At 38.6% G+C, this 26,390-nt stretch overlaps 1 pseudogene; it reads right to left on the bottom strand.

The window, feature by feature from the left end:
- Positions 1 to 2,088: 2,088 nt before the first annotated feature.
- LOC114679661 (acyl-CoA-binding domain-containing protein 7 pseudogene) lies at positions 2,089 to 5,583 on the bottom strand (annotated as a pseudogene).
- Positions 5,584 to 26,390: the final 20,807 nt, after the last annotated feature.

Genomic DNA, 26,390 nt, shown 5'->3' with positions numbered 1-26,390 from the left:
GATAGCTACATAACTTCAATCTCTGCCTCCTTCTTCACATGTCTTTCTTCCTGTGTCTCTTCTCCTCTTCTCTCTCTCTCTCTCTTTTTCTTTTTTCTAAAATCTTGTTTTTATTTTATTTTATTTTTTTTTAGAGACAGGGTCTCACTCTGTTGCCCAGGCTGGAGTGCAGTGATGCAATCATGGCTCACTGCAGCCTCAACCTCCTGGGCACAAACAATCCTCCCACCTGAGCCTCCCAAGCAGTTGGAAATACAGGTACATGCCACCACACTTGGCTAATTTTGTGTGTGTGTGTGTGTGTGTGTGTCTGTGTGCATGTAGAGACAGGGTCTTACTATGTTGCCCAGGCTGGTTTCGAACTCCTGGCCTCAAGTGATCCTCCTGCTGTGGCCTCCCAAAGTGCTGGGATCACAAGTGTGAGGCACTATGCCCAGCCTTCTCCTCCTGTTATAAGCACACCAGTCATACTGATTTAGGGCCCATCCTAATGACCTCATCTTAATTCGATTATGTGTGCAAAGACCCTATTTCCAAATAAGGTCACATTGACAGGTGCTGGCTGTTAGGACTTTAATATATCTTTTAGAGGAACATAATTTAACCCACATACCATCCTTTCACTCAAATGATTTGTGTCTTTGGATCAGTCACTTGTGGATAGCATACAGTTGCATCGTTTTTAAAAACACACTGTGCTGGGGCCGGGCACAGTGGCTTACACCTGTAATCCCAGCACTTTGGGAGGTAGAAGTGGGCGGATCACGAGGTCAAGAGATCGAAACAATCTTGGCCAACATGATGAAACCCCATCTCTACTAAATATACAACAATTAGCTGGGTGCGGTGGTGTGCTCCTGTAGTCCCAGCTACTCAGGAGGCTGAGGCCGGAGAATTGCTTGAACCCGGGAGGCAGAGGTTGCAGTGAGCCGAGATCGTGCCACTGCACTCCAGCCTGGTGACAGAGCGAGCCTCCATCTCGCAAAACTAACAAACAAACAAACAAACAATAAACCAAAAACACATCATGCTAATTTTTCTGCCTTTTGATTTGAAAGTTTAATCTATTTACATAAAGTAATAACTGATAAGAAAGTACTACTTATGCCATTTTGCTCTTTGTTTTCTGTATGTCTTTTAAAAAAATTCCTAACCTTTGTGTAAATACTACCAGAGTAAAGACTTTTCTAAAATGTCAAAAAAACAACAGATGTTGGTGAGGATGCAGAGAAAAGGGAAACTCATACACTGCTGGTGGGAATGCAAACCAGTACAACTTCCATGGAAAACAATATGGAGGCTCTCAAAGAACTAAAAGCAGAACCATCATTCCATCCAGCAATCCCACCACTGGTTATCTACCCAAAGGCAAATAAGTCATTGTATCAAAGAGACACCTGCACCCATATGTTTATCACTGCACCATTCCCAATAGCAAAGATATGGAATCAACCTAAGTGTCTATCCACAGATGATTGGACAAAGAAAATATGGTATATGTATACCATGGAATACTACTCAGCCATTAAGAAAAAGAATGAAATCATGTTTTTTGTAGCAACATGGTTGGAACTGGAGGCCATTATCTTAAGTGAAATAACTCTGAAATGGAAAGTTAAATACCTCATGTTCTCACCCATAAGTGGGAGCCAAACAATGTGTACACATGGACATCAAGTGTGGAACAATAGACACTGGAGACTTGGAAGGTGGGAGGGTTTGAGGGGGCTGAGAAATGAGAAACTACCTTTCGGGGACAATTGTAGACTATCTGGGTGATGGGGACACTGAAAGCCCAGACTTCACCACTACATGGTACGTTCATGAAACAAAACTGCACTTGTACCCCCTAAATCTACAAAAATTAAAAAAAAAATACTTTTCTAAAAGAACTTTTAAAGACACCTGGTTTAATCAAGTACAATTTAGTTAACTATGCAGTTTTAGCGTACTTCTAATTAAGTATTATAATTCATAATAATAGCAAAAATATACACGATACCTAGAGTTAACAGTGTTCACTCTAAATGTTTGGTCATGATACCATTATGAAGGCTTCAAAAAGTAAAATTTATCATATGCTTTATTCTAAATTCCATATTTTTCTATCAGCTCTTCTGCTTTAGAAATGAAGGCACTCATTGTATCTTCCTTTAATAATCCTTTTTGGAGGTTCTGTGCTTCCCATTTGGCCTTGCCTTTTAATTCTAGCATTTCTGGACACTCAATAGTAATGTTTCCAATTTACAGCTTGTTTCTAAAACCCATAGAGTTCTTTCAGTTCTTCATCATCTGGTCTTGTTTTCAGCTTCCTCACATCTTCCGTGATCATGCCAAAATCAGCCTGCAGGGACACGGTAGCTGGCTGGGCTGTTGCTGCTCTCCAGGCACTCCTTCTGTATGTCTTAGGCCTTTTTTGTTCCTCATTTCCTCCATTACTGCCTTCTTTTGTCTTGCATTGATTTTTTTTTTTTTTTTGTAGTGTACCATTTAATACCCTTCTAATTTTCTTGACCTTTTTTAGAGACAGGGTCTTGCTCTGTTGCCCAGGCTGCAGTGCAGTGGCATGATCATGGCTTACTGCAGCCTCAAACTCCTCTAATTTTCTTATCAGTATGTTAAAAAAATTTTTAAGTAGTTACCACAGAGGTTACAATTAACATCATAAATTTATACCAACCTAGTTTAAACTGATCCCAATTTAGCTTTAATAGCATACAAAAATCTCTGCTCTATACAGCTCTGCCCATACTTTATGTTGTGATTGTCACAAATTATATCTTTATATGTTGTGTGTCCATTAACAAAAATATATAAGATTTTTTTCTTACTTGTTTTGTTATTTAAGCACCAAGCACAGGAGAAGCAAGGATACAAGAATTTTTATGTATTTATCTCTTAAATCACGTGGGAAATAAAAAAAGGAGTTATAAACTAAAAATACAGGAACACTGAGTTTTATATTTATTTATATACTTACCTTTACTGGAGTTCTTTATATGGCTTCTTGATATGGCTTCCAGTTTCTGTCTTCATTTCAGCCTAAAGGAATCTCATTTAGTATATTTTTGTAGAGCAGTTTCACTGGGAATAAACTTTCTTAGCTTTTGTTTATCTGGAAATGTCTTAATTTCTCTCTCCTGTTTGAAGGACAGTTTTGTGTTTCTGGATTCTTGGTTTACTAAAAGAAAAAGAGAAGTGGGGAGAGGAGGAAAGGGCCAGGGAGAGAGAGAGGGAGGGAGAAAGAAAAGGTAGAAAAGGAAGAAAAGATGTCTCTTAGTCGGCTTTGTATTGGAGCGCTCCTTCAATGTTTAGACAAGCTGTTTATAGCTCTGCCTTCGCCTTCGCTTCCTGCTTGCACTGAACCTAGAGATCAGCCAGGAGTGGAAGCTAATCTTCCACATAGATCTTCTCAGGTCTTTTCCAGCGTGTGTTCTACCTTGGGTATGCACATGGCTTTCTAAGTTCCCCAATATATGTGGACACTTTTGAATGCCTAATTTTTCAAAGAAACTCTCTCCCTGTCTTTTCCTTCCAGGCTTTCAGCATATCTATAGTTTGCCTCAAGTGTAATTTTTTGTCCCAGGTGTAGCATGTTGTTTATTGGTCTTATAATGTTTGCAAGGAATGCTCTTTGCATAGCCACTTTTCTTCCATGAGTAAGTCTGAGTTAGGTGAAACAAAGGCAAGCTCCTTGTGTCAGTCCTTCAGGTAACCTTCAGACAGGTTAGAAAAGACAAACATGATTCTTTGTGAATACGATCTGCTCTTTTATCTCTGGAGCCAGAGTGAAGGGTCCAACACTGGCTGCTGTCTTCAAGATTTTCACTTAGTCTGGGAGAAAGGTGGAGCAAAGGCAAGTGAAAATTGAGCAAAGCTTTCTGGCATTTTTAATGTTTGTTTCTTGATTTGGTGTTCAGTTTTTTGCTGTAAACCTTTGACTGTTTTCCAGAGTTTTGATAAAGTTGATTGCTACAATTTTGCTCAATTTATCAGTGTTTCTGTGGAAGAAGAGAGTGGGGGAGAGGAGGAAAGGGCCAGGGAGAGAGAGAGAAAGACGCTCCCTCTTGCACCATTTTAATCAGTGTCACCATATATCCTTTTTAATGAGCCATTTGAAAGTAAATTGCAAATATCATAGCACTTCCTTCCCCCAAACTTAAACAGTATATCTTAGGAAAATACAAGTGTATAGGTATACTCTCATCAAAGACATTTAACATTGATACCATATTATTATCTAATATATATTCTATTATTAATTTTCCTCAGTTGTCCTAATATAGCTTTTCCCTCCATTCCTATTCAAGTATCACACAAAGCATGGTGGCAAATGTGTTTTTAATTGCTTTATTTTCCCAGTGAATTGAACCTTTTGTTGAGTGAAGATGCTGAAACTAACTTTCACTCATAAGAGCTGCAACCCATAAGAGCTGATGTTAAATTTTTAGAATTTTGTGAGTCAGTTAACTTCGCATTGGTGGCTTGAAATTGGCCAAGGTAAGGATATTTTCACCACAGAAACTGAAAAACACTAGAAATAAGTCTTCCCTTTCCCCTGAGTGCCTATTAAATATTTACCAGTGTACTATAGCTTTTTATCAATGTCTAGGGATTCATTTTATTTCTGATAATGGTTTTTTCCTTAAATATTTGTCTTAATACTATCATATATCTCCTGGATCTTATTTCCCTGGTACATTGTTTTTCTTTTTTTCCCCACTTTTAATCTTTCTTTGTCTTTATAGTTGAAATAAATCACTTTAAGGCAGCATATGTTTGGGCTGGGGGCGGTGGCTCACGCCTGTAATCCCAGCACTTTGGGAGGCCAAGGTGAGTGGATTACCTGAGGTCAACATTTCAAGACCAGCCTGGCCAAAATGGCGAAACCCCATCTCTACTAAAAAAAAAAAAAACAACAATTAGCCAGGCATGGTGGTGGATGGATGTAATCCCAGCTATTTGGGAGGCTGAGGCAGGAGAATTGCTTGAACCTGGGAGGTAGAGCTTGCAGTGAGCTGAGATCGTGCCACTGCATTCCAGCCTCGGTGACAGAGCAAGACCCCATCTCAAAAATAAAATAAAACAAAATCTCAATTTGACAATCTTTGATTGTAACTTAGAGTTTAGTCCATTTGGACACTAGTTATTATTGATATATTTGAATTTATCTCTGTTTTCCTTGTGCTGGATTATGTCCTATTTGACCCCCTTCTGTCCCCCACTACTCCCTGTAAGTCACTGATACTATGTGCTGCTCTGTGGCCTATGAGGATGACCTCTACAGCATCATCTGGGTTCCCTTGCCATCTGGTTTTGGGTTAAGTTCATAAATACGACAGACCCATAGGTTTGGGAAGGTGTTCCTCCCTACCTGGGTACCATCTGTCAGTGGCTGCAGTCTGTTATGACTTTAGCTCCTGTTGCGAGGTGCCTCTTTCTTGGTTCCAACTCTTACTGAGCTCCGTTGACAGAGTCCTCATCTCTTTCTCTACCAGGCTTTGGGTTAGTATTGGTTTCCCACTCTTGCTCATCTCAGTATTTTTCACTCCCCCTTACTGGTTCCCTTAAACCTGCCCTCATCTCGTTAAATGTTTCCTTCACTAAACCCTTTTAATGTAAGCACTTCAAATGTGTCATGTGTTTCTTTTGGGACTATGATTGATATAATCTTCTTTGCAGCTTTTAAAATGTCCTTGCTGTTTCCTTGTTTCTTTTTTCTCATATCCCCCATTCTTTCAGCTTGAAGTTTTTCCCCCTCATTTTACTTTTTCCACTCTTTAGAAGTTATATATTCTGTTTCTATTCTTTTAATGATTACTCAAAATATTTCAACAGAAATAATTTGCTTAAGAGATTTTTAGGACACTTTAACTCTGATAACCTTCCTCTTAGATTATAAGCAATTTTACTCAATTCTTTAATTCTGTATTTTATTAAACAAACAAATTATATATTAATAAATATGATCATATATACTCGTGCCTGTTTAGAGATCTTAACATGTTTAAAATTTTCTTCATCAACTTTCTTTTGCATTACAAACTCTCCTGATAGGATCATTTTTCATTTTTCTAAAGTACATGCTTATAGATCCCTCTGGTAAGGGTCTATTGGTAATACATCTTCCATGGTGTTCTTTATTGGAAAGTGTATTTATTTTGTCATTATTCTTCAAAGATATTTTCACTGGGTATGTAATTCTAAAGTGACATTTTTAATATTCTAGGTTTCTACTTGTTGCAATTGAGAAGCTAGCAAACTTCACATCTACCTTCCTTCTTTTTGTTCTGGCAGCTTTAAAATCTTGTTTTGTCTTTGGTATGTCATAATTTTTCAGTGATGGTCTTGGTCTATATTTCTGTTTTATTTATTGTACTTGCAATATATTGGACTTTTTGAATCTAAAGATTCATGTCTTTAATTATGTTGGAAATATTAGTAACTCTCCTTCATTTTTTCATTCATTCCCTTTCAGTATTGCAAGTATATATTTGTTAGAGCTTCACACTCTACCCATTTTTTTGTTTATCTTTATTATGTATATTTTATCTCTCTGACTTTCTATGTTGTACTCTATGCAATTTTTTTCAGATTTATCTTTCAGTTTACTAATTATTTCTTCATCTCTGTCTAATCTGCTGTTTAATCCCAATACCATAGTTTGAATTTTTTCAATAAATATATTTTACATTTCTTAAAGTTCTTGTTGGTTTTACTACTCTACTCATTTATTATAGACTCATTATTTGGCTATATTTTATTTTATTTAAAAATGTATTAGATGTGTTTATTTTATATTCTATATCAACTTTGTATCTGAAGCTTTTGTGAGTCTGATAATGCAATTTTTAAAGGCTGAGACTTGTCCCTGATAACTTATTTTTTCATGTCTCACTATCTTTTATTATGGATTTATGTTCCTTGAGATTTTATTAGTGGGGTTTTTTGAAAGTCCAAGTTGAAATTTAATTTCTTGAGAGAAATTTGCTTCGGTTTCTACTAAATGCCTGGGGACACTACCAACCTAAGACTTATTTAAATACAAATTGTTTCTTGTGTTTTGGGGGGGACATTCAGATTCTGTATATTCTGTCACTAAATCCACTTGAGAGCTTGCTTGTAGTTTTGAATTATCAAGAATAACTTATTTCTGACCTTTATTTATGGCCAAGACTGAGACAGGCAATTTTCCTTACCATTTTCCTCTATGAGTAGATTGTTTTCTAGTTCACTCACTGAGAATATTGCTTTTTTGGGATTCCTTACTTTATGCAAAGTCCAGTATGATGGCCTGCCTCCCTTGGGCGCAGGTTCTGTCTCTTGTCTGTCATTCTGAATGTTCAGTGATAACCAGAATAGGGGAAGAGGAAGGTGGGGAAGAAATGGGGAGATGTAGGTCAGGGGATGCAAAGTAGCAGATGTGTAGGATGAACAAGCCTGAAGATCTAATGCACAACATGAGGACTATAGTTAATAAAATTGTACTGTTTTTCGGATTCCTGCAAAGTGGGTAGTTTTCAGCTGCTCAAAAACAGTAACAACAAAATTAATGGGTTACTATGTGAGATGTGGATACGGTTATTTGCTTCACTATAGTAACCATATCACTATCTATATATATCCCATAACCTCATGTTGTATACTTTAAATATATACAATAAAATTTATTAAAAAGTTTTTTTTGTTTGCGAGCTAGCCTGCCAAGAACCATAATTTTATATTGCTCCTGGATAAGGATAATCTTTATCTTACTTAGTTTAATCTTTCTCCTACTCTTAAGCGGTCATGTTGTTTCAGTTTTTCCTTATTAAGTACAATAGTGGAGTGAACATCTTTGCTTTTATGTTTGTTGCTTCATTAATATTTAAATTGTTTTCTTGAGATAATTTCTGAGTAGGATTTCTGGGTCAAAGGAAAAATGACTATTGATGCAAAAGAAGTTTAGGAAGTAGGATCAACAAGATTTGGGTGTAGGAGGTGAGGCAGAGGAAGGAATCTAGTATGAGACTTAAGGTTTTGGCTTCGGTAACTGGGTAGATGATGATGTCATTAACTAAGATTGGGAATACAGGTTAAGGTGGGTGTGTGCGTGGGGAATGATAACAAGTTCAGTTTGGACATGTTGCCTCTGAGGTGACATGTAGGTAGAGAAATTTTTAGTAGGCAGTTGGAAATACAGGGCAGAAGCTCAGGAGAGGGTTTCAGGCCATAGATACGGATCTGAGATTCACAAAGTTGGGATCCTCAGATCCCTGAGATTCCTTGGATATATTTTCAGTGGTCTGTGTTCACTAGGTTGATTTTTACATTTATGCTTACATTCATGCTTTCATTTCAATAATAATCTGAATTATTTGGATGACCACTTCATGAATGAATATTGCCAACTTACTTCGGTGTCTGAATTGATATTTATGTTCATAATCTTGCTGGTGCCAAATATCACAAAGCTAGGCTTAATATGTGAATGATGCAAACAGGTCAAGTGCAGACACAATGGTGTCACTGTGTGCTTGCCCATGGGAATGAAGGTTTCACAGTAGTTTGAACAGAGAAAAGAGGTGGGAGAGCTGAATCATCACATGGCACACAGTTCTATTTTAATTAAAAAGGAACTATGTTATTAGCAGCCAGTCCTGTATTCACATTGTAAGCTGACAATTCAGTTTCAAGAAAACAACATAACCACATAAATTAATGTTCATTTCATTTTATGAGTATTTTGCAATTTTAGTTTTATTTGCATTAACTTAAAAAAGTTTTTAGTTGTATCACTGTATAAGAACTATCAACATGGCTGGGTGTGGTGGCTCATGCCTGTAATCCCAGCACTTTGGGAGGACATGGCGGTGGATCACTTGTGGTCAGGAGTTCGAGACCAGCCTGGACAACATGGCAAAACCCTATCTTTAGTAAAAATACAAAAATTAGCTGGGTTAGGTGGTGGGCGCCTATAATCCCAGCTACTCAGGGGGCTGAGGCAGGAGAATTGCTTGAACCTGGGAGGTGGAGGTTGCAGTGAGATGATACCATGCCACTGCACTTCAGGTTAAGTGACAGAGCGAGGCTCTGTCTTAAAAAAAAAAAAAAAAAAACCCAAACCAAAAACAAAACCAAAAACAAAACCCTGTGAACTCAAGTAATTTACATTTAGTTTTATATTTAAGTAAGTAAATAATAATATAATTTAAAAATTTTAGTCAATATTGAAAACTTAGGAGAGATATTTTTCTTTAAATGACATTTGTACATTACACAAATTTTTGTGCAAGGACTGAGGCATGAATTTCAATGGGACTTATGATTTGCAATATAGAATAAGAAGAAAAAGGTACTAAGAATGGAACCCTGGAAAGTATCAGAAATTAAGGAATTAACGAAGGGAGAGAGAAAAACTTGAAAGTAAACCCAATGGTAAGAGAAGAATAAGAAATCTAGAAGAGAAGAGAGTTCTCAAAAGGAGAAAATTGAAAAACATCCTTGAAAGGCACAGAGATAGCCTTGGCCGAAACATTTTTGATTGAATAGTAGTGTCAAAAGTCAAATTTTTGAAGTTGAAGAAATGAATGGGAGGTGTGACTGTGGAAACTTTCCTAAGTTTGGCTATGGTGAAAACAACGAATGCTTCCAGAATGGGGCACAATGTCACTATGAATGCAAGTGTTTGAGCATGTTTATTTGTTGAACAGAACAGGCTGATGGCGAGAAAATCCATATATAGGTGAAAGAATGAGGTTTAACATTAACAGAATAAGATTTTAGAAGAGATGGGACTCTGGCCAGGCATGGTGGCTTACGCGTGTAATCCTAGCACTTTGGGAGGCCAGCCCAGGCGTTCAAGACCAGCCTAGGCAACAAAATGAGAACCTGTCTCTACGAAAAATAAAAAAAGTAGCCAGGTGTAGTGGCGCACACTTGTGGTCCCAGCTGCAAAGGAGGCTGAGGCAAGAGAATCGTTTGAGCCCAGGAAGTTGAGGCTACAGTGAGCCATGTTCACATCACTGTGCTTCAGCCTGTGTGACAGAACAATACTATGTCTCAAAATAAATAAATAGATAAATAAATAAATAAAAACAGAGACTTAGTGTGATACAGATGACAAATGGCAGGATTGCCCTGAAGGGTAATAATATTCTGATATTCTTCTTTTGAGATGAGATATGAGGAAGTTTAAAAGTGGAAACTGGAGTTTATGCTTGGTGGCTTCCAATTTTCTGTGAAGTAGGGCCAGAGTGATAGGGAGACAGTATTATGAGGTTCATGAAAGCAGTGGTGAAGATTTGTAATAGTTATTATGGGAAATGATCAGGGAACTTAGCAATACCGAATGCCTTGCTGAGATCTGAGTTCTAGTCTTGGCGGTGTCACTGACTAGCTCTGCAAATTAGGCAACTCGTTTATCTTGTCTGAATATTTGTAGAATAAAGAATTTGGAATAGGTAATTTCTGAAGTGCTCTCTAGTCTGCAAATCATTTAATTTATAACTCGGGCACTAAATCCTTTACAATAAGTAACCTAACAAAATAAATGCTTTATTTTCCTCTTATAAGAGTTACTTGCAGAGCAAAAATCTTAAGCCATTTTGGACAACATCTAATCTGAAAGCCCATGTCAATAATTTAAAAGCCAGTTAGAATAGGAAAGGAAAAAGAAATGGAAGACTTACTTTTTCTCCTCACTTGTGAAACGTAGCAATCATCCACCAAAACTAAACAACACGAAACAACACTCATAGATCCATGAACTACAATAAGAAAAATAGTGAAAGAAATTATTGTTAGTGTCTTTTTGGCTTCTAGCTCCTGAGAATTTCTAAGTGAATTCAGCTATGAGTTAAATCATTATGAAATTCCAGTGAGGAATTGAGGAAAATGGGACAGCCTCAAGGAATTTCTTGTAACAGAATTCACTCCAAAGATCTAGCTACAGTGCCTTTTAAAGGAAAGAATGGCTCTGAATAAATAGAGGCTTGACAGTGACTGAAAATGTAAATTTAATGGTTCTTTTCTCTGTGCTCTCAAGCATTTTGTTCATAATTACACTTTTTAGAATTTAAATTTAATTTATAATTTGAAGTGTTAATCAACCAAAGTAACTTCCTGAAGATCATATCTGGCCTTGCAAAGAAAGTTAAAACTACAATGATCAATGACAGGAAAACTAACTCTTTATTTTTCCATTGAAAAAGTTTTTTTGCTTTAAAAAGATCAAAGCAATAGTAAAGCATCTCAATGCCTGACATGCCAGAAAATCCAGGACCGTATGATTTGCTGAACAGCTTATCCTGGGACACTGGGAAAGCGACTTTTATGGAGCCATGTGCACCCGCTAGACTCCATTGTGTCCACTTGGCTGTGCCTCTGTGGAGGAGGAAGAAGCCTCCAGTAGCAGGCAAGGTGCTCGCCTTGCCAACTTTCACACCATTTATCTATTTACACTTCTGCTTCCCACCAGAATCTGAGCTCCTGGAGAACAGGGGAATTGCTTAATTCATCTTTTTTTCCCTAGAGCCTATAACAGCAACGTGCATATAACAACTTCCTAAAATATGCTTATAGGATCAATGAATGAGGCAAATCTATGATCCAGTGTTGCAAATAATTAAGTGAAGAGTATAGAATAATTTCCAAACATTTTTAAGGTATGGGCAATAATAGTTCTTTTCAGTTATACTAACATGGAAAGAAATGACATCTGGCATCTTTCAAAATTAAGGAGATATATATATATATATATATATATATATATATATATATATATTCCTGAATACATCTATGAGCATATGTTGTTTTGATTATTTCCACATATCTCTTGCCAGGCCAACTTTTCTTCATTTTGTTATTCCCCTGATTAAGGATCCATGATGCTTTCTAGGTGCATGATGTATTGGTTTGGAGCCTTAGGACAATCTAATAAAAAGCAGAGTTTTCAATTAAGTCCAAGATTTCATCAGCATTGTGTAATGGAAATTACATAGAATCATATTATGTGGGCATAATTATTACTCAGTTCTTATCTGAATGCTAAGCAAAAACAAAAAAGAAAAGGAAGAAAAAAATGTATCTGAGTAACTGGGAAGTCCGGGAGATTGCATCTGGCTGTAGGCACAACTGTTCCAAAGACTCAAACCATGTTGCCACGACTTTGTTTCCATCTTTATTTCTCAGGTTCACTTATTTCTTCTTGACTTCAGTCTTCAGTTAGGATTTATCCTCTACAAAGGCAAGATGGCTGGCCTCCAAATGCCTCAGGCTCACATCCTTCAAAGTAATCTCCAAAGTAGAGAAAATCTTCCCAATTAACTTCAGAGGAAAAGTCTGGGGGAGGACTCTGCTTGGCCTAAACTATGTCTTTATTTGCTAAATCTGGATTGCATGCCCTGGCCTTGTGGCCTAGGGAAGGTAGAGTCCCATGCTGGCCATTTCCTTTCAGGGAGTGCAGTTCTCCAAAGGAAAATGTGTGGCTGTTACTGGAAGGGAAGTAGAGACAGATGAATGTAGGTTTAACAGTCTACTACACCAGAGCTGAGACGTAGCTGGGATGTGCAGGTCCAGTGAACCAGCTGGCATCCTTCCAGATTGTTCAGGAGTCCATTCTGAATGGCTGGTGTCTATGCCGTACCATTGTTAACTATTTAGAATACCATTCCTGCGTGACAGTATCTCACTACTTATGAGTTACAGATAACATATGTAATGCAATATGAGCACTGTGGAACACATAAAAAGGACATTTATCTTTATGGAACAGAATTTACCCTTTGCACTTAAAACATTTGTTTTTGAATAGGCAAGGTATTTTTTCAGAGTCTGATCAGAGGTAGAGGAGGGAAAGAGAATTGGTGAAACCCAGTGCTCTTTGTTTCTCATTAAGAAAAAATAGCACACATGTGCACACACATGCACACACACACATATATGAAGTATTTATATGATATTATCACTCGCCACAATATTTAAAAGTGATTTGACTTTCTGATAATAAGACCAAATATTCCCCTCAGTAGTGAGCTTAGGGAAACTAGCACCAAAGCAAAGCTAAGTCCCAAGTCCCTAAGATGCCCTTCAAAAGCAGTCATCCATTTAATTTGATCTATTAAACAAACTTAGCAGTTGGGATGCCCACACAGTGAGAAAGCCTGCTTAGAGATGAAATTTTGGCTTTAATTGGAATCTTCTGTCCTTTATTAGACAACCATAAGCTTCCAATTATATACACCGTCTTTGTTTCAAATATGAAATTTTGGATTTATTAAAACATAAATTTTTATTCTTAGCAACAGATTTAGGAATAAAAATGAGCTTCTGTCATGAACAAATATTATGAGGGTTTTTCTTCTTTCTTTCTTCCCTTTTTTGGCCACACCCCAAGCAGTTATTAAGAACTGACTGAACACCCACTGTGTATCCAGAACTGTGTTAGCTACTTGGAATTATTAAAAAGAAGTTGGAAAAGTGATTCCCGTCCTTGAAGAATTTAGGTAATATATCTCAGGAGAAAAAATTAATGTACCCAGAACAATCAGGTAACAAATAAACAGTTGCTTTGCTGTCTCCACTAATAGTATAATGACTTTCCCTCCATTTCAGTCTGTTGAAATTTTACCCATTCTTTGGGCTCTGTCTCCAGAACTGTCCTTTCTATAGCTTCACTGATTTCTTGAATGTAAGGTGGGGCCCATATTTCTGTGAACCAACCACCCAAACATTTGATTTAAATTGTCCCTCTTCAGATGTCTTTGGCTCTTTATCATCTACAGGCTGCAGTTCAGCCCTGACCACCTCTCTTGTCTTTTCCCCACCAGCTCTTCTAGGTACCTACTATTTTGAAGGCAAACCAAATCCTAGTATCAAACTCAAACCTAGTTTGGTACAGAACCTGGTACCCAAACCAAAGTTGCTAAATGCTGTGCATTTCCACATCCAGTCTTTTCTTCCTGCAATAACCCTTTCCTTCCCTTTCCCCCAACTTAGTCCCTGATGAAGTTCCACTTATCTACTAACTGATCTCAGACCTCACTCTCTACATGAGGTCTTCTCCCTTTCCATCTACTAGATCAGAATGTCTCTGTATTTCCTGTACCTATTTTTATGATTCTGGGTGGTAATGATTTTTTTTCATGTTTGCATTCCCCTTCTAGCCTCTGTACCCTGAGGGTGGCACCCATGCCTGACTTATTTTGGAGTCTTGAGTGCCTTGTAGAGTGCGTGACACATAGCAGGTTCTCCATAAAATTTTATTAAAATGAGTTAAATTAAATAGGAGTCTAGAGAAGACTTGAGGTAGCCGAAGGTCCTTACTGAGCCTTGGGTTTTCTTTTAATGTTGAAAAAGGGACAACAGGAGCAACACCCCAGAGATGGGCATGAACCTAGCAAAAGCTGGGGACCATGAATGAACACATCTGGCTTGAGTGGAGCCTGTAGAATAGGGAGTGTTGGGAAATAAGGTCAGAAAGGCCAGGCAGAGCCATAGAAGACTTTGTCAAAAGCAGAGGAGGTGAAACCTGATGTAATACCTAGTGCAATTCAAGAAAAGAAAAATTTAGAAATATCTGTACACAAAATAAGCCTCGTCCCTTCTATAATACCTCTACTTTGGAATTTATCATTTTGTTACTATTAGTATGTCACTGTTCCAAAGGGCCTTGCATCACTAAAACATAACAGTGTGGGGTTTTGAAGTGGAGTGTGATGCATGGGAGTCGGAAGCCCTGGAATTGAATTTCCACTCTGGCACTAATTTGTGACTTGCTATGGTGAAATTGTTTTGAGTCACTAATCCTCAGTGTTCTCATCTGTGGAATGAAGGCATGAAGGTGCATGACATGATTCATGAGTTCCCTTTGATCTCTAGTACTCAGCATATGGAAGGATAATGAATTCTTAGCCAACTTATTAATCTACCCTTGTTTTTCTTTTTCTTTTTCTTTTCCTTTTTTTTTTTTTTTTTTTTTTTTGAGATGGAGTCTTGCTCTGTAGCCCAGGCTGGAGTGCAATGGCACGATCTTGGCTCACTGCAACCTCTGCCTCCTGAGTTCAAGTGATTCTGCTGTCTCAGCCTCCCGAGTATCTGGACTACAGGCACGTGCCACCATACCTGGCTACTTTTTGTATTTCTTTTTAGTAGAGACAGGATTTCACCATATTGGTCAGTCTGGTCTCGAACTCCTGACCTCGTGATCCACCTGCCTCGGCCTCCCAAAGTACTGGGATTACAGGTGTGAGCCACCGTGCCCAACCTGTTCTTGGTTTTATTTGCTTGCTTGTTTACCAGTTTTCTGGTGTCAGAGTTGCTTTATTAAGCTGGTCTCTGACAGTCCCACAATATGCTCTGCTGAAATCAGCCTCTGAAGCTTGACCATCTTGTCAGACCTGGAAAGCCCTCCTCAACCTCCACTTCTCCTTCAAATCCCAGCCCCAGCCAACATCTTTCTTAAAGTTTTCCTGACCTCTCCATGTCTTTGCTATTTCCCTCCACTTTTAGAGTTTAAAGATAATTCGTCTTGAGTTACTACTTGCTTCATATTGGCTTTTCTCTCTCCAATTAGTTTGTAAACATCTTAAAATAAGTAACTGTTAAGTGTAATATTTGCTTATCTCCCCCCGCCCCCACCGCCCCACCATCACCATACCTGGCATAAAGCGAGGCGCAAAATAAACATCTAAGGAGGTTTTTGAATATTGAACTGAATGATGTACAAGGGATATTAATAAAAATAGAAAAACTGAACGTCAAAAAGGATAATCTATAGGAATTGGAATGGAAATAATTGTAGCATATCAATAATTTTATACATGGTATTTTGTACCCAGCAAAAGACTGTTTTAAGACAGAGTGATCTGTGAAGTTTCTGGTCTGTGGGCTTGTCTTGAATTAAAGAGTGGGTGGTACTAGGGCTTAGAGATATTCCAGCCAACTCGAGGAAAAGAGAAACAGAGAACTGTTTACTGAGTGACTTTGCTGTTGGAAATGTCCCAACTGCAGCTTGGGAACATCGGGCAGAGTTACCACCCCGCTGCCACAACCTCTGCCAACTTGGATAAAAAGCAGTGAAGTTGACCTGTCTTTTGGCTCTGGAACAAGGCGAGGGAGCGCACCAGCAGGCATGGGAAGGAAGACGTTGTGAAATGAAAGACATGAAAAAGAGATGACTCTGATCTTCTTTCTCCTCACTACCCTGAGTCTCTCTCCTGCCTCCTTGACACCTGTAAACTGGTATAAAGCAGAATTCTCTACCTTACACCAAGTGGGGCCTGGGGCCCTTGGAGTCCAGCTTGGGATAACAAGACAGCAGTGAGAAACGGTTGTTTTGTTCCCTAAAGTGGTCCTAGGTTTGAAAAGGTTTGAAATTAGTGCTCTAAGAAGGTAATTAGCTTTTAAACAACATAACACTTCAAAATATCAATGTAAAATATAAGACAAAAAGTCGCTGTTTAAAGTAGTTGAGTTCTAGATCTGACAGTATCATGGCTCTCTCGGTTGTAAATTAGCTCATGGAGATAAAATGTCTGAGTTTAGGACTTCAGATCCTGCCTTTGCTGTCAGATTGCCTCAAGCTGTCTCTGGTAGGAAAGTCTAGAAACATGGATTCATTGTATACCACCCCCCCACTTTCTGACATGCTCCAAATCTGTTAGTGTTTGTAACAGAACTCTGCATTGCACTGATTTGTCTTACTGTGTGGGGAAATTGTAGGAATAACTCCCATGTGTCATCAACCATTTAGTCGGCATGCAGTTCCTTAGCAGGGAAAACGGTAAGATTTATTAGGGAAAGTATCTGTCATCCCATATAAATAGATGCACAGTTAACGCAGATGTAGCAGGCAGGGTGTATGTTTCTGTGTGACTGATCATGAGGAACTTATTATCAGGAACACTGTAGAAAAATCAGTCATTTGGGAAGGTGGCAAGTATAAGGGTACACTTATACTTCATGCAAAATGCTCCTCAAAATAGTAATTTTGGCTTTAAGTGCATTGTTGTGGTAGGAATCATTTTTATTAAAAATATATTTTTGCTTTAATTTTTTTACTATTGAGAAAATATATGCAAGTGATAAAAACAGCCAAATAATAGAAAAAGGATGTAAAGATATTTTTCCTCTGCTCACCCCAGTCTCCTGCATCCCTCTCCCTCAGAGGCCATCACTGTTGCCAATTTATTTTGTGTCATTAGGAAATCTGCACAAACAAGCTCATCCTCTTCTTCAGCGTTACAAACATGGTAGTCCACTCCCCACACTCTTCTGAAGTGGTTCTGGAAAGCATTTCTTATTAGTCTGCAGTATGATCCAGGCTTATTGTTTTTCACAGATTTAACCAGTGTTGACATCTTGCCTGACTTGAGTTTTTTGCTTGTTTGTTTTAACATTACAGATACATTTTAACCATAGCACCCACTACCCAATTCCATTGCTCTCTGCCCAAAGATAATCACTATCCTGAAATTAGCATATATCCTCCCTGCCTGGTTATTATATATTTTGCACATACATAGTTGGTATTTCATTGTATGACTTTGGCATTTGTATGACCATTTATTGATCCAGCATTCTTTTTTTTTTTTTTTCGTTTTTTTTTGAGACACGGTCTCATTCTGTCACTCAGGCTGCAGTGCAGTGTTGTGATCTCAGCTCCCTGCAGCCTCAACCTCCCCAGGCTCAGGTGATCCTCCCACCTCAGCCTTCTGAGTAGCTGAGACTACAGGCATGAGCCACCATGCTGGGCTAATTTTTGTATTTTTTGTGGAGGCAGGGTTTTACCATGTTGCCCAGGCTGGTCTTGAACTCCGGGGCTCAAGAGGTCCGCCTGCCCACATTGGTCTCCCAAGGTACTGGGATAAAGGTATGAGCCACTGAGCCCTGTCCACAATTATATTTTTGAACATTTAGGTTGGTTCCAATGTTTTGCTGTTAAAAACGGTGCTACAAAAAACATTGTATTTCATTTCTCCTTGGGCATATGCATGAGAATTTTTCAGGATACATACCCGCAGGCAGAATTGCTAGGTCATAGGTTAGCATGTGCTTATCAACTTTGTTTGATATTGCAACATTGTCCTCCAATGTGATTTTCAACAATACACATTCACACCAGCCATATTTACAAGTTCTTTTTTTCTTTTTCTTCCACATCCTTACCAACACTTGGGCTTCTCAGACTTCTAAATTTTGCCCATCTGATGGATGTTAAATAGTACTTTATTGTGGTTTTAATTTGCATTTATTACTGAAGTTGAGTATCTTTTATGTTTTTTGGCTATTTAGTTTCCTTCTAACAATTAACTGTTGATACCATCGACAAATTTTCTACTGTATTGCTTGCTTTTTTCTTACTGATTTATAGAGATTTAAAAATATTCTTGATGCTAATACCCAGTAATATATACTATAATTAACTTCTCCAGTGGCTTGCATTTTCACTGTGTCTGGCATCTTTTGTGTAATAGAATTTTAATATTTAAATGTATTCAAATAATCATTGTTATTTATGCTTTTGTTATTTTATTTAAGAAACTTGAAAATGTAATAAAGACATTCTCCTGTATTTACTTTGTGATTTTAAGATTCTCCCTGCCACCCTACCATACAGTTAAGGTTTTTAGTACATGTAGGATGTATTTTGTTGTGGTATGAAATAGGGATGTAAATTCCTTTTTCCTGTACATAGTCAGTTGTCTTAGGACCACTAAGGTAATGTTTGCCACTCCCTGCTGATATGTAAGAGACTTCTGTTCTGTATCAACTTTCCATGTATGTATTTGTCAGTATCTATACCCTTTATTCCATTCTTTTGGCTTATTTTTACTTTTTAATTTTTGAGACAGAGTCTCCCTTTGTCACCCAAAGGGTGGAGTGCAGTGGCATGATCTCGGCTCGCTGAAACCTGCGCTTCCTGAGTTCAAGCAATTCTCATACCTCAGCCTCCAGAGTAGCTGGAATCACAGGTGTGCACCACCACACCCAGCTAATTTTTGTATTTTTAGTAGAGACGGGTTTTACCATGTTGGCCAGGTTGGTCTCTAACTTCTGACGTCAAGCGATCGTCCCGCATCAGCCTCTCAAAGTGCTGGGATTACAGATGTGAGCCACTGTGCCAGGCCCTTTCAGCCTATTTTTATATTCCTGTCCCCAAAGCCACACTGCTTAAAGAATTATAACCTTATATAGTTAGCCTGGTAGGGCAAATCACCTCTCTTTAGTTTTCTTTTTCAAACATTTCTCTGCTAGTTGAGTATCTAATCTTCCACACCCACTTTTGGGTTAGATTGTTAAATTCCATGAAGCCTTGTTGGGATTCTGGTTGGAATTACAATGATTCATAGATTCATTATAAATTCACAGGGGGATCTGCCAGATTGACACAATTATCTTTCCATTCCTCAGTGTCTCATCATTTATCCAGCGCATCTTTTATGTTATGTTTTATAATTTTGACTAAATAGGTCTTGCAGATATTTCTGCCTAGATATCTATCCTAAATGGGAGAGCACACACACAGACACACACACACACAATTTTTTTCCACTCTCATACCATACCCTGAACATGTATTCAGAATACTGAACACATTCTCCTGCATTTTTAATGTAAACTATCAGATAGTTTATAAACAGGGACATTTTTTCCCCTTCTTTCTAATTCTTATTCTTTTGAAGAGTATTGGCACTGGCTAGGACTTTTAATATTAATATAAGGGTTAAGAGAAGCTGTGATAACAGGCACTCTTGACTTGCTCCTGACTCTAAAGAGAATGCTTCTAATGTTTGACCACTAAGTATCATGTTTTTCTTGGCTTTTTGGCAGCTGTATACTTGGGAGACATTGCTGATCCCTCCCTCTCACACTGGTTCTCTCTTTTTTCCTCTGTAGAATCTCTATTTTATTTGGAGACATCACTGTCAAGAAAATTGCCTGCATTTCACTGCCACCTTCAAGTGGGTGAGGGCATATAACATAGTTCCTGCCATTGGGATGTAAGTAGAAGTGATATATGCAAATTCCAGTAGTACCCCTAAAGTGGAAACGTAATCACTCCTCCCTTTTCTCCCTCCTGCCCCCTAGAATGCAGATGTAATGACTGGAATTGGAGCAATCATGTTGTACTTGATGTGATCTTAGGAATAAAGATCTTACCAAATTTCAAAATATTAGAGGGAACTTGGCTCTGGGCCACCTAATCAGTCTTTTAGTTGCGAGAGAAATAAAATTCTATATAGTTTGGAATTTTCTGCCACTCACAGCCAAGCTCAATTATATACTTATATAATTGATGAAAAAGCAATTTATGGCAAAAAAAAAGCTATTGGCAAACTGGAAATGGACTACAACCTCATTTTCCTGATAAAATTTGTCATCTTTATCAATGAGGTGAATTACATTGGTAGATTTTTAATATTCAACCATTCTTGGTATTCTGTCATGATATGTTTTTACAGGTGGTAAATACAGAATGATTTTGTTTCTTACTTTTTTCAAGGTTTTAATATGAAAAACTTCAAACATACAAAAAATTTGGCCCATACAGTGAACACCCTTATGCCCACCAACCAGATTCTATAATTATTTTATTATATTTGCTTTGTGCCTTATCTAATATGATGTCTTAATGCATTGCTGAATTCAGTTAGATGCTATTTTAAAATATTTGAGCACATGTGCTCAAAAGTGAGAAAAAACAACTATTTTCTCATTTTGTCTTTTTTCAGTTTGGGTATCAAAAATATACTTATAAAAGAAGTAAAGAGAGTTCTCCTATTTTTGTTTCACTGAATGAAAAAGTCTGTTCAATACAGGAAATAAACTTTGAAGATTTGGTAAAACTCACCTCTTTGGGTAAGTACTTGATTGGCATAGTATTTAATGAATAGATTTTTTTAAAACTGTAGATTCAGTTCTTTTAATGGGTATAAATAAATAGATTGCCATTTCTTTTTCATGTCAGTTTTAGTGATTTACATATTTCTAGAAAACTGTCCATTCCATTTAAATTGTCAAATGTATTAATATAATGATGTTGATTGTATTCTCTTATGCTTTTAAAAATTTATAGTCAAGCCCTTTTTTCCCACTTTTTTCTCTTACACTCTCAATCAATCTTGCCAGGTTTTGTCTATTTTATTAGTCTTCTAAAAGAATTAGGTTTTAAATAGATTGAATCATATTGTCTTCATATAGAATATGAATATATGAATCCTTATTGAGTTATGAACTGTTATTGTTTCTATATGAAACCTTATTGATTTTTTCTCCATTTGGCTATTTCTCCTCTTATTTTTGATTTTTTTTCCTTCTACTGTCTCTGTTCTAATTTTTTTTTTTTTTTTTTTTTTTTGAGTCTCGCTCTGTCGCCCAGGCTGGAGTGCAGTGGCCGGATCTCAGCTCACTGCAAGCTCCGCCTCCTGGGTTTACGCCATTCTCCTGCCTCAGCCTCCCGAGTAGCTGGGACTACAGGCGCCCACCACCTCGCCCGGCTAGTTTTTTTTTGTATTTTTTAGTAGAGACTGGGTTTCACCGTGCTAGCCAGGATGGTCTCGATTTCCTGACCTCGTGATCCGCCCGTCTCGGCCTCCCAAAGCGCTGGGATTACAGGCTTGAGCCACCGCGCCCGGCCTCTTTGTTCTAATTTTTAAACATTTTGACCTTTGGGGTATGTGCTTCCTTCTCTTCCATTATAGGCATTTAAAGCTCTAAATTTCCTTCTAAATACTGCTTAAACTCCATGCCATATGTTTTGGTACTCATGTTTTCATTGAGCGGTGTTACACATTTGGTATTTTCTATTCATTTTTCTACCTTAATAATTATTTAGAAGTTTCTAAAATAATGGGGCAGTGTAACTATTATATTGATTTTTGATTTTATTGCATTGCTGTCCGAGAATGTTTTATGTGATTTTGGTCATTGGTGTTTGTTTGAAATTTGCTTTTTGACGTATTATGCTTTTTATAAATGTTTCATGTGTGCTAGAAAGAGTATGTTTCCTGGGAATCTCTGAGCCTCCTCTGGCTCAGGAGGCTGCCCATAACAACAACAAAAATAATGAAAAGAATGCATTTCCTGTAATTTTGGGTGTAGAAATTACCTGTGTTCTTTACATCTTCTACCACTATGATTATACATTTATCATTTTCTCTTTATAATTTTGACAGTGTATTGTGTATACACACACATACATACACACTGAAGTTCCAACTTACTATTTCTTAATTGTGAATTCTTTTTATTCTTTTATCATTATATAGTGGCCCTCTTTTTCCATTACTTTTATTTTGCCTTAAAGTTTTAAAAATGATGATAATATTGTTATGTTTAATTAAAAAAAATTTTTCTAGTACAGTTTATCCATCTATTTACATAATAATCTCTCTGTCTTATCATGTTCTAGGTAGTCTCTTGGCTGAATTTTTAAAAATCCTGAAAATTTCCATCTTTTTGTACAGAAATTCAATATGTTAATATTTATATGTATTTTGATTATTGATACATGGTTCATATTGTGCTTTCTATTTATCTTTTTTTTTTTTTTTTTTTTTTGAGTCGGGGTCTCACTTTGTCAACCAGACTGGAGTGCAGTGATGAGATCTTGGCTTACTACAACCTCCACCTCCCAGGTTCAAGCAATCCTCCTTCAGCCAGTTATCATTCTTTAACTTTGATTCTTTATTCTTCTTTTCTACTTTCTATTAGGTTGAGCTAGTCTTTTTCTTTCTTTTCTTTTTCACTCTGTTGCCCAGGCTGAAGTGGTGCACTGGCATGATCTCAGCTCACTGCAGCCTCCACCTCCCAGGTTCAAGTGATCCTCCTGCCTCAGCCTCCCGAGTAGTTGGGATTAAAAGTGTGCGCCATCACACCCAGCTAATTTTTGTATTTTTGGTAGAGATGGGGTTTTGCCATGTTAGTCAGGCTGGTCTTAAACTCCTGACCTCAAGTGACCTGCCCTCCTCAGCCTCCCAAAATGCTGGGATTACAGGTGTAAGCCACCTTACCCAGTCATTTTTAATTTATTCTCCCCTTTTCTTCATACTGGAAGTTAGAAGGTAGGATTAAAATTTAAAAGATCCCCGGGAGAAACAAAAAGCCCAGGATTCCATACTACTTTTTCAGACTGAGGAGTTGGACTTTTCTACTTCCCTCTTCATGGCAGGAGTAGCTCTTCAAGGGTTTTCCTCCAACGACACCTCCTGGGTTTCCAGAGCCTGGGTCTCCAGAGCCTGTGTCTCAGGAAGTTCAGGCAGTTCTCTTTTGCAGCTTCTGAACCTAAACAGAGAAGGCGGCCCGGGGCCTGGGTCCCCCAGGCCCGAAAGCCAGGAGTCAATATGAGCAACAAGGGCATCCAAGGAGAATTCTGCACAAGAACCACTGAGCCCATCAGCTGAGCTGGGGTCAAGTCAGATTGAACCCACTGTGGCTTTGTCTTCTGTCTTTATTCTAAAACCTTTTTCTTCCTTTTGCTTCAGCTGTTTATTTAAAAGTTATTTTTTACTGCATTTTGCCAATATTTCTATGTGTAGGTACCAATCTGCTATACTCTAAAAAGCTGTGGGAGTTAATTTACTTATCTTACAGACTGTTTACAAGTTCCAAGTCTCACCTTCCACCTCACATCTTTTTGTTTTTGTCTGCTTTCCTCTGTTTCCATCTAGTTCACTTACAAGTAGACTTTTTTTTTTTTTTTGAGACGGAGTTTTGCTCTTGTCACCCAGGCTAGAGTGCAGTGCGCAATCTCAGCTCACTGCAGCCTCTGTCTCCTGGGTTCAAGCGATTCTCCTGCCTCAGCCTCCCGAGTAGGTGGGATTACAGGTACCTGCCACCACACCCAGCTAATTTTTGTATTTTTAATGGAGACAGGATTTCACCATGTTGGCAAGGCTGGTCTCGAACTCCTGACCTCAAGTGATTCACCCGCCTCAGCCTTCCAAAGTGCTGGGATTGCAGGCGTGAGCCACCACACCCAGCCTAGATTCTTTTTCTCTGTCTTGCTCCTCTGTACTGATGATTCATTTTGAAGTTCTGAGTGGCTGTCGTTCTGGCCTCCCCTCAAATCCCTTTGCCTCTCAGGTTGGGGAGGTAAGACCTCCTCTGCACACAGGCTCCTGGACCCCATGCTCTGCTCACAGCCAGAGTCCAGGTAAGAAAGCTGGCCATAGTTCTCTGTGCTGTAGTTCCTGGCCGTGTTGCCTTTCCCCCATCCTTCAGCAGTTTCTAATATGATGGACTTGACAGGTCTCAGCCTTCCTGGCTGGACACACCCCTGGCTATGATAGAAACATGCCCAGCTGGAAGCAGCTGACATGCCCAGAGCTTCCAGCAATGGGCTTTCCAATACAACATGTTGGGGCCCTTATTTCCTGTCACTTCTTTTTGGCTGGGTGGCTCCCTCTAGCCACAGGCATTCCCTGGGCAGCTGTCAGAGTTAACATCTGAGCCTGGCCAGCACTAGTGCAGCTGTGGGCTCTGGCATTGCTGCTCTTGAGTAAATTCCCCAGTGAGCCCACAGTGCTGCCTTGACATCTCTGTTGGGTGCAATTCTCTTCAAAGAAGGCCAGCTTCCTAGGTGCGAGCCCTATGCAGTCACACTGGGACCCGCCCTCAGACCTTGTACTTGGATTCATGCTCTGGTGTTGATAGCTTGAAATTCAAAATAATTTGTGAATAAAGTTTTGCTTTTTACTGGGCTCCATAAATTATGTAGCTCTCCTTAGGAGAAACGGAGAAGAATACCACTGGCACTTGGGGAAGTGGGTGGGGTTTATTGACTAACCCAGCGTCTTGGGAGTGCAGAGCAACGGCCATTATAAGTAATTGTTTTTTCTTCTGGGAAACTCCCACCCATCTATAAAAGCATTTTAGGCCAGGAGCAGTGTCTCAAGCCTGTAATCCCAGCGCTTTGGGAGGTCAATGTGGACCTTGGGGTCAGGAGTTCAAGACCAGCCTGGCAAACATGGTGAAATCACGTCTCTACTAAAAATACAAAACTTAACTGGGCTTGGTGGCGGGTGCCTGTAATCTCAGCTACTCCGGAGTCTGAGGCAGGAGAATTGCTTGAACCTGGTAGGTGGATGTTGCAGAGAGGTGAGACTGCCCTGCTGCACTCCATCCAGAACAATAGAGTGAGACTCCATCGCCAAAAAGAAAAAGCGTTTTGGTGCCTTAGGAAAGGGAAAAGGGTAGACAGCCTCTAGAATAACTGTCCAATGTAACTTCCTGTGATGCTGCTAATGTTTTATATATTTGATGTCCAATATAGTGGCCACTATCCCCATGTGGCTTCTGAAACCTTGAACTGTAGCTAGTATGACTGAGGACCTGAATTTAAAAATCTTAATTATTTAAAAATTAAAATTACATAGACACATGGAGCTGCTACCATATTGCACAGCATAACTCTAAAACGACAAAGTAATTTCTGACCTTTGTGCTTTGATTATTGTTCATACTGATCTATAGCAAGACTTAGGCTTTGTCCAGAAAGGATTTTTAAATTCAGATTTAAGGCATACCATGAACTAAGATGGGGCCCTCGACTCTTAGTGTTTTTTTCTTAAGAATAAAGAAGATAACCTTACCACCTATGAAAGCTAGGTCACGATATGCATCGCTCTACCCTGGAAGGGAGATAGTACATGGGTGAATGAGTTGCCCAAAGACTGCCCCTTCCAGTTCCAAGGAATTATGGAAGAAATGAGGAAGACAAAGAAGAAATGAGAAGGCCAGAAGCCAGAGTCTTGGCAAGGAGTGATGGTGAGGAGGTGGTATAGTAGGCGAGTTGATAGATGAACTTGAGCCGTCACTCCTGGGCCTACATGGCCTGGATGTTGTACAAGTGATCCAGCAAGTTCCATGTGTTCTGATGAGACACAGAGGTTTTGAGAGCACAGAGGTACACCAGAGGGCTCTGGTCAAAACAAAGAGGTACCTGAGTAAAAACTTTGAGATGACCAGAACCACAAATTCCAGAGGGAATTACTTTCCCTCAAAAAGCCAAACCAGAAAAATCAACCTTCAGTGGTCACCAGTCCAGTAAACAGAAAATCTAGCCACTTCACCTTTGATCAGTAAGAATTCAGATAACATCTCTGCTGTGTGGCTCATCTAAATTCTTACAGACCCCACTGAACAGACACAGAGTCACTAACTTGGAGGAGAACAAAGAGATGGAGAGAAAATGTAAAGACCATAGTTTGCCTAAAGAAACTAAAGATAATTTACATAAAGAAGGCATCTGAATTATTGAGCTGAACTAAGTTTAACTGAGGGGGATAAATTTAGGGTTCTTTTTCCCAATTCCCTGTGGATGAGTAGATGAGTTATGGAGAAATATAGAAGCTACATTTTTCTTGCACATCTGAGTACAGAGTGAATGAATTTGTGACCCCACTACA

This window comes from Macaca mulatta, chromosome 7 (assembly GCF_049350105.2).
Source record: "Macaca mulatta isolate MMU2019108-1 chromosome 7, T2T-MMU8v2.0, whole genome shotgun sequence".
Classification (NCBI taxonomy): domain Eukaryota; kingdom Metazoa; phylum Chordata; class Mammalia; order Primates; family Cercopithecidae; genus Macaca; species Macaca mulatta.
The sequence above is the reverse complement of the archived record's forward strand: the minus strand, read 5'-3'. Positions and strand labels throughout refer to the sequence as shown.